General features: G+C 37.4%; 1 long non-coding RNA gene across 1 annotated transcript; it reads left to right on the forward strand.

Annotated features, from left to right (window-relative positions):
• Positions 1-3,966: 3,966 nt before the first annotated feature.
• On the forward strand, positions 3,967-7,432 carry LOC116585670. The gene is made up of 3 exons (XR_004283759.1): positions 3,967-4,239; positions 4,702-4,879; positions 7,139-7,432. It is a non-coding gene; the product is annotated as an uncharacterized LOC116585670 (long non-coding RNA).
• The last annotated feature ends 2,015 nt before the right edge of the window (positions 7,433-9,447 follow it).

Here is a 9,447-nt window from a genome sequence, read left to right on the forward strand (position 1 = left end):
AGAGAGAGAGAGAGAGCACAAGCAGGGGGAGAGGCAGGCAGAAGAAGAAGCAGGCTCCCCTCAGAGTAGGAAGCCCTATGTGGGGATTGATCCCAGGTCCCCGGACTCATGGCAAACACCCCTCTATGGTGATTCTCAATGAACTTTTTTTACTCACTATTTCTTAGTTTTCATTCTCAACAGGTTACAGTTCTATAGTACAACTGATTTTACTCCTATCATTGACAGAACTTATTAAATCTCACATAAAGTCATGGGCTTTAAGGGAATGCTTGTATATAAAATGTTAATCATAAAAAGACTTGTTAATTGCACACTTAACCTCTCTTTGTGCAAGTCAACATTCAAAGAATTGAGCAATTTTTTAAAAGTTCTTTCTCCTTTCAATTTGACCCCTCTCAGATTTGTTTAACATAAACACAGGAAACAATAAATAACACAGAAAGCGCTGTAGGATAATAAATCAGTGTATATGATGGGAAATTTCTACTTTCCTGCAGCCTTGCCTTGTAAGAGGTTATGTCCATAGACAGAGTGGAAAGCAAAAAGGTGCAGAGAAGAAAAACACCTCAAACTCCCAAACACAAAAGACAAAAATGGATATTTGTACATATTACTTTAAAAACTTCATTTTATATTTTGAGGAAATGGGAAAGCAGGAATAGAAAATTAAATAAGGAAGAAATAAAACCAAACAGCTCAGGTCTTAAGAGAAAGGAAAAAAGAAAACTTTGGTTATGAACCAGAGGTCAGAGTTAACTTTAACTATCTGATGGAATGCGAAAATAAAATCGAGACAACAAACCAATTTTAATATTTTGTTTTAGTAGGGGATAAAGGCATTCACTGGAGAATGAAATGTAAGCCACAGTCAGACTCACATACGATGAGTACAACAAGTTGAAAGTTCAGTAAATACACCTGTTTTTTTCCAGTTTGGTTGAGATATCCTTGACATACAACATTGTTTAAGTTCCAATGAGCATATCTTAATGAAAGCTATAGAGAGATAGCAATAAATTTTGACTAAAGATGGGTTTTTGAGATTAGTTTTAAATACTGTCATCACCCATGAGAAAAGTACATGCTTTAGAGTTCTTGCATCAAACATATACTTGTTTCTTTAAGATACAATGCTTCATCTCAAGTATCTAGGAAAAGAAACAATTGCTATTATCCAGCAATCAGCACAGCCCATCACTCATCTTGGCTCTTACAATTCACTGTCAAAGAGATCATGTGGGATTGAGGATACGTGACACGTTATAATCGCCACTGGTGATCCAAATTCCATCTTAGAAACAAACATACATACATAAAAATTATACAAGCATATTTTTGATGATTTTTATGTCTTGATATCATTGTCTTTTAAGTCCTCTGGTCAGATTTAATCATATGTAAGTAACAGAACATTCCATTGAAGAAGTATTGCTGTATTGAAAACTCAGGTAGGTCTACTACTCCTGTAACCTGCTCCCTGTTTCCACTCCTACCCTGGGAAAAATGTCTGTTCGTACCCCCATTACATTTTCCTCTACTTCACTATTCACAATTTGTTTATCCCTTGAGGACAGACAACGAAGAGAGAAAGAAATGAGTCTCTTAGAAATCTCATCTTTTCTTTAGATGTAAATCTTTCTGAATGGTATCGTCATCAAGCCTAAATTTTGCCAGTCTTTACTACTGAATAGAGAGAAAGTTTGAAAATATGCTGCCACAAATGACATAAGCTATATCTTCAGTATTCGTTTTATCTCACAGGACATAGATGGTGTTTGGTCTTAGACTTAGTAAACTTACGTTAGTTTCTAATAATCATCTCTTCCCTTTATAAGTACTCCAATATCTCAAAAGAAATTTTTTTTTTAATCTGCTTAGAAATTTTGCCTGAGAATGCCATTTTTGCAGCTTGTTAACATCGCTTTCAATCCATACAAATCAAATATGACTGATACCAGCTTAGTGATCACAGCCCTGAACTCTAAAAAAGGGCACTGTACTATGATGTTTTCTAAGAAGCAAGTCTGAAATCCAAGTCTGGAAAGTAAATGCAGACATGTTATGTCAATCAACGGACTTCCTAATCACCAACAATATCCTGGAGTTAGCCCAAAGAACATATTACAGTCTATTTCATGAATTCTTAAAGGGACCTGCTTGGCGGGCAACTAGAGATTGCAGAGACGCTATTATCTTAACATTGTTGGGAAGACAAGCCAAGGACACATCACAGGCTCTACATTTACATAAATGAGATTGCCAGCACATCTCAATACTTGAAATCTCCAAACATTATGTGACTACTTTGTGCACTGACAGTACTTTTGAAATTTTTGAAAGATGGAGCACGGAGGATTTTTAGGGTAGTGCAACTATGCTGTATGATATCATAAAGGTAGATTCATGCCATCATACGTTTGTCAAAATTCGCAGAATGAATGCATGAAACGAAGAGTGAAGCCTAATGAAAACTCTAGACTGGATGATAACGATGTGTCACTGTAAGCTCACTGATTGTTACAAATGTCTCAGTCGGTGGCACTGTTGATAATGGGGGAGAATATGCATGTGTGGGGACAGGGGTATAGAGGTGAAAATTATCGATACTTTCGGCTCAATTTTGCTGTGAACCAAAAATCGCTCTAAAAAATAAAGTTTATTTTTATTTTATTTTGTTAAAAGATTTTATTTATTTATTTTTGAGAGAAAGTATGTGCATACAAGTGAAGGGGGGTGCAGAGGGAGAGGGAGAGAGAATTTCAAGCAGACTCCCCACTGAACGTGGAGCCTGAAAGGGGGCTGGATTCATCACCTGAGGTCATGACATGAGCCAAAACCAAGATTTGGATGCTTTAACCGACTGAGCCACCCAGGCGCCCCATAAAGTTGATTTTCTAAAAATGTTTTGTGTCACTTATAAAGTGCATGTCTTCCTTCTGCCTTGTGTGACCCTGGGTACAGGCACAAAGTTTTATTCATTTCTTTGACCCCACCTACCATGTCTGCATAGGGCATCACTTAAAGAAAATTCTTAGAAATTATTGTTTGAATGATAACCCCTTCATGCCAGTTTGTGACTTACAGTTGAATTATTATTTATAAAACTCATAGTCAAAACACTATTATGCTTAGTCATGATGTGGCTACACAAGATACTGTATTAAGCTGATTGATTCTTTGTCCTCCCTTGTTTCATTAGGAATTCCAACATTATCCTACACTAATTCATCAGTAGAAATTATGCTTATTTACTCACAGAACGGCAGCCCACAGATAGCCAGCTAGAGAAAGATAGATTAAATATATTGTATTCATCAGAGACTCTGGAACCTGAGTTTCTGTTCATAATCGGTGTTTGACCTGTATCCTCAAGGTCAACTCCTCTTTCAAAATGGCTGAAATTCCTGCCAACAAGTCCATTTTTTAGGCCAAAAGAAGAAATTTCAAAAGTCTCTTCCTAAAGAAATGAATTCATTTAAGAACATTTCCAGAGACCTCATGAAATTCATCCACTTAGATTTCATTTTGGAGGATTTCCTGGTGTGTCCCTACCGAGCTGCAAGACGGATGAGAGATGAAGTCTTTAGTTCTGGATGGCAATATGACTCCCCAAATCAGCTTCTGTTACTGTGGAGGAAAATGAGACTTCGTGTTGGGTTAGCCCTGGTCGTCCGTGCCTCACCAACCCTCAAACGTGTCAGAGAACCTCTCCTTAGCCTGCCTCCCCTGCTTTAACAAGCCACTCCCCAAACATCCATTCTTGCTTCTCCTGTTCTGGATTCCTCCTTGAAATCTGATATTCTGGAAACCGCTTCTTGGCATCCTCAAGTCCTTCACTGTGCTTTCAGAGTGGGGACTTCAGCACAATGCAAACACCAAGAGGGCTGTACCAGATATTCCCCAAAGCCACTCATGCTCAAGTTTCCACAATGGATCTTAACTCTCAGCTGTATTGGTATGAGTGATCTCTGCCCTAACTTACTGTAGCTGTTTGTAATCTAGACCTGAGGCGAGACTTTTCACGCCCAAGATCTTGGAAATTTCTGCTGAAACTCTTGGACCATGATGACTCCTTTCTCTTCAAAGTCTCCACTAGAACTCAAGAAACAGAATGATGCAATGAGGTCAGGACCCCTTTCCGCTCTGCTCTTCAAGACTCCTTTGACCAAAAGAGAGCACATCTCAAGCATGTCAAGTCTGGGAGATGGACATGGGTCTGGCTCCTCTTGGATTCTGGTAAAATATCCCCCTGGAAACGCTTACTGGTTGTTTTCTCTGGAGTGTGAGTGAGTAGGTGATTCCTTCTACACTGTGTTTTTGTTGTTGATGTGGTTTTACAAAATTTCTCTACAGGTCATAATCGGAAACTCTGTAAGTAAATATTTTCTATTACTATTAAAAGTTCAAAATAAAATCTTAAGGGAATTGTCACATGATTGGATTAGATTTTAGAAGACGATATAAACAAAAAGTGAATGCATTCTATTTGCAAACACAGGCAATTAGAGAAATAAAAATAACGTGAGAATTTGAAAATATGTTCATTTTTTAATGTTTTGATGTTTCAAATGATCAAATATAATCTCATAAGGTACTTCTTAGACATATTAATGGGTCATGTATACATGTTAGCCAGGATAGAATAACCTATTTATTATTTGAAAAATAATTAATTTTTAATGGCTTGTTTCCTCATAGCCACATTTTCAGCACTAAACTCATATCAACAAAAGAATTTTGAAGAGGAATACAGGGAGCAAGACAAATTGATCTGAAACAAAATAACACGTATACCTGCGGAGAGGCTCTCCGGAGCCGGACTGTCTGAGTTCTAACGGCAACTCAAACACTCACGTACTCTGTGATTCTGGAAAAGGTAAGTAACCTCACTGTGCCTCACTTCCTGGGAATCAGAAATAATAACATCATATAACTTTTGATTATTTTACATAAATATCTTAAAACAGCATTTTTAATAAAAATAGGACATAAAAAGCATAAAAACATTTATATATTGTGCTATATAAATGTTAGCTATATTATGATTCAGTTGCAAACGATTTCAGAACACAATAAAAAATAGTACAAATTAACCGTTATTAGCAGAAAGCTTGAGCCAACTTTTTGATCCCATAGAAAGTATCAAATATATCCCAGTTAGAATCTGCTTCCCCTATAAGATAAAATATTAATAGGCATCAACCCCCTCAAATAAGAGCCTAGGGAAATATAAAGAAACTAACAATATCAAGTATCTTCTCTGTGCCTGGTATTCAGGGCCATCGCATGGCATGACTCCTTGGCACATCACCACAATGTATTCCTATATGAACCGTGTGCCAGGGGCTGCCATTAATATAGACTGCAGGGTAATGGGTGCCCCATGGAGTTGTGCAAAAAAAAAGTCATGGGTATTACGCCAGCAACAATTTTTTTTCTTCCAAGATTTTATTTAAATTCAAGTTACTTAACATAGTTTAGTATTAGTTTCAGGAGTAGAATTTAGTGAGTCATCACTTACATACAACATCCAGTGCTCATCACCAGTGCCCTCCTGAATACCCATCACCCATCGAGCCCATCCCCCACCCACCTCCCCTCAAGAAATGCTCAGTGTGTTCTCTATAGTTAAGAGTCTCTTGTGGTTGGTCTCCCTTACTGTTTTTATCTTATTTTTATTTTCCCTTCCCTTCCCTATGTTCATCTGTTTTGTTTCTTAAATTCCACACATGAGTGCAGGCATATGGTATTTGTCTTTCTTAGGCTGATTTATTTCGCTTAGCATGATACATTCTAGCTTCAACCACATCGGAGCAAATGGTAAGATTTCATTCTTTTTGATGGCTGAGTAATATTTCATTGTATAGATACAGATATGAATATAGGTATACATATATCACATTTTCCTTTTTAAAAAGATGTTATTTATGTATTTATTTAAGAAATAGAGACAGAGAGAAAGAAAGAGAAAGAGCACAAGCCAGGGGAGAGACTGAGGGAGTGGGAGACTCTGTTGAGCAGGGAGCCCAATATGGGGTTTGATCCCAGGACCCTGAGATCATGACCTGAGCTGGAGGCAGCAGCTTAACCGACTGAACCACCCAGATGCCCCTATCCCACCTTGTTTACCCATTCATCAGTCATTGGACATCTGGACTCTTTCTGTAATTTGGCTATTGTGGACATTAGTGCTATAAACACTGGAGTGCAATCAGCAACATGTATTACACTGAAAATTTTCTAGCAAGGAAGCATCCTCACTGAGGCTAAGTTGAATTGCTCAGTTTAGTATCATTATTGAGCAGGAACAACTCTTCCATATCAGCTTTAATAAGTCTCTGCTCAACCAACAGTGCCCTAATGGTATGCCAGAATTTAATAGCATCGTAAACACAAGAGCTTGTAACTGGTATTTTATATTCAGAGTTCGTGACTGGGCCAAATTAGGTCCTGTGAACCTCTGGGTGTGTCCAAGAGACCAACATAGGCCAACTATCCTTGTTGATAAGGAAAAGCTGTTTCAGGAGCAACTGAGATCTCCTCAAAGAGAAAAAGAGTAATTAATTGTGAGTAATCCCCAGGACCTAACCTACTCATCTCCAGTCCTGGGCATTGGAGACACTGTAGGATCACAGGTGAGGCAATCTTCCTTACATTTGAATGAGGTGAGGAAATGCAGGGAAAGCCTATGGCTTCGGCTTCTTTTCTCCTCCTCTTATCTTCTGTCTAGAACTTTTGTGAGTACCCCTTTATTCTTTCAAAGTCTGAAACTTTTCTTTTCTGATGTTCCCAATTATCACTGTGTTTAATGAGCAAATCACATGACTACTGAGTCAGAAGACCTTCATAAATCATACTTTGTGCTAAATTCTCAGTGGAGAGAGGAGAACAGAATCGTTTTATCTTAATGTTAGTTTGTGTCACATTGTGCAAAGAGTGGTTAAGGAATAAGTGACCAAATAGATACAAATGTCTGAATTTTCAGTCTTTTGTGTAAGCCATGGCAGGCTACCTTATAATAAAAAAGTACTCCCCAAATCTTAGTGGCTTGACCTAACAAAGGTTTAGTTTTGGCTGATTTGAAGTTCTCTTTAGTTCAGATGATACATCATGACCTCAGATTTCTCTACCTTAGCACAGTGATAAAGCAAATAGAGACCCCAACGTGTTGGAGATCCAACATCCGGAAGAAGTCTCATCGTTGATTGATACCGAGGAGAAAACAGGGGCTGCACCATCCTCATACAGGACTTAAATGTTTCACACCAGAAATATGAGAAGCCACCTAGTAATCCATTGGTCATTGCGAGTGATATGGTCTTGCCTAATCATTAGGTAACTGGGAATAGTAACCTCACTTGCTGCTTTCCCAGAGCAAGAAATAAGATATGAGTATCAGAAGTACCTACCTTCACCCTTTCGTGATCAGAGATTGATTCAACATTTTATATGTTACACACTTCCTCAGGCTGAACTTGAATTGCACAAATTAGAAAAATGCTGCTTTCAGAACAATGTTTTTTCTACAATGAAAGATTATTGTAATTCTACTAAGGAAGAGCGAAAGTTTAAACACAGTTCTGTCAACTCATCTGTGTTTTGTCTGTTTGTTTGGTTAAATTCAAGAACAATATATCCTTTTATCTATCGATAAGTTACACTGGAACATTTTTCAGCATGTTCCTATTACTTCTCAATTCACTATTTTTTAAGTATGCTTTTATCTATTTTTCAGCAAAAATATTTGCATGATAATGAGCCCCAATCCACATATATGTATATGTATGCATATTGTAATCAGATCTCGATTAATCCACATATATGTATATGTATGCATATTGTAATCAGATCTCGATTTAGTAATTTCTTTCTAATGTGTTTTATTGGCTCTCAAAAAGCTGTAAGTAACTATACCAATCTTACTCAGTCAAGCATCATCCCCTACAGTCATGTTGACTATAATTAACTGTGTGTTATGTTGTGTTTTTAAAATACATATTGTTGGGTTTAGATGCATACTTGACTGAATTAAAAGCAGAAGGTTCTATACACATTTTGAACAATGTGATAAAACCATCACTATGTATTTCCCACTGTTCTTATGCTTTCTCTTGGAAGAGCCAGGATGCTATACAGACCAAACTAAAACTGAAGCTGAATCTCAAACAAAGTGCCCCTTCACTGGAGGAGAAAGGTGTGAAGCTTCAACCAAAGGCTGAGCAGGAATGGAAGGGAAGAGCCATCCCCATGGAAAGCAGGTCCTGGGTAGCCGGAAGTTGGTGATGAACAAAACGGTACTCTGTAGCAGCATCGGGCATCTTAGAAGAGCCAAGTCTGTGCTCCAAGCCGCCATCTGCTCCATGCCTATCTTAGGCACGAAGTGATAAGAGAACGTTTTACTAACAATGGGTTGCGTAGGATATCTGGCTTTTCATATGAAAGAAAAATGAAAAAAGGCAAAACTATGGAGACAGCAAAAAAGATCACTAGTTGCTAGGAGTTAGGATGAAGAAAAGAATGAGGAGGTAGAGGACAGAGACTTTTTAGGGTAATGAAATACTCTGTGCGATACCGTAATAATGGATGTGTGTTGTTTCATCTCTGCCCAAACCCACAGAATGGACTACACCAAGGGCGAACCTAATGTAAATTATGAACTTTGGGTGATAATGTGTCAAGGTAGATCCGTCCATTATAACAAATATCCCCACTCTGCTGGGAGATGTTGATAGTGGGGAAGAGGGGGTTGTGTCTCTTGGGGGCGGGGTTAATGTGTATGTGGGGTATCTCCATACCTTCCTCTATGTTTTCCTATGAACCTAAAACTGCTCTAAAAAATAAAGTCTTTCAAAATTAGAGAAGTTCAACAAATATACAGAAGGCCTAATCTAGGAAAAAAACATGATTAAACTCTTTCCTAACTATAAGTGCTATAGACAATCATGAAATTTAACCACGTACTTTAATTCCTCCATAGCCTAGAGCACATAAAAATGACATATCTCTAGCTCCAGATATAATTTTTCTTTAACTTATATGTCCATTCTAAGAATGTGTATTTGTTAAACTCATGAATATAAATGATTTTATTTTGCAGAGACACAGGATAAAATATACACCATAATATCTATTTGTGTGAAGACAGTACTTAAAAGTTTAAAGACAGCATTTAAAAAAAAAAGTGTGTTCTTCTTTTTCTAAGCAGATGTTAATATCAATTTACATAGAATTTAATATTGAAGTAAAGAAATTTTCAGGGAAATTATATAAAACTTTCAAATGCCAAAAAAACCTATCATGACCTATCTGTTGAGCAATAGTTAAGAAAGTATTATTTTTAAGAGTAAATATCTTCCACGATGCTGGAAAATATACTATGTAAAGCTTTAGGAGTCAGTCCGGTACACTAGCCAGGAACGGAATGTTTTAAAATTGACCAAGTGG

This window comes from Mustela erminea, chromosome 3, assembly GCF_009829155.1.
Source record: "Mustela erminea isolate mMusErm1 chromosome 3, mMusErm1.Pri, whole genome shotgun sequence".
NCBI lineage: Eukaryota > Metazoa > Chordata > Mammalia > Carnivora > Mustelidae > Mustela > Mustela erminea.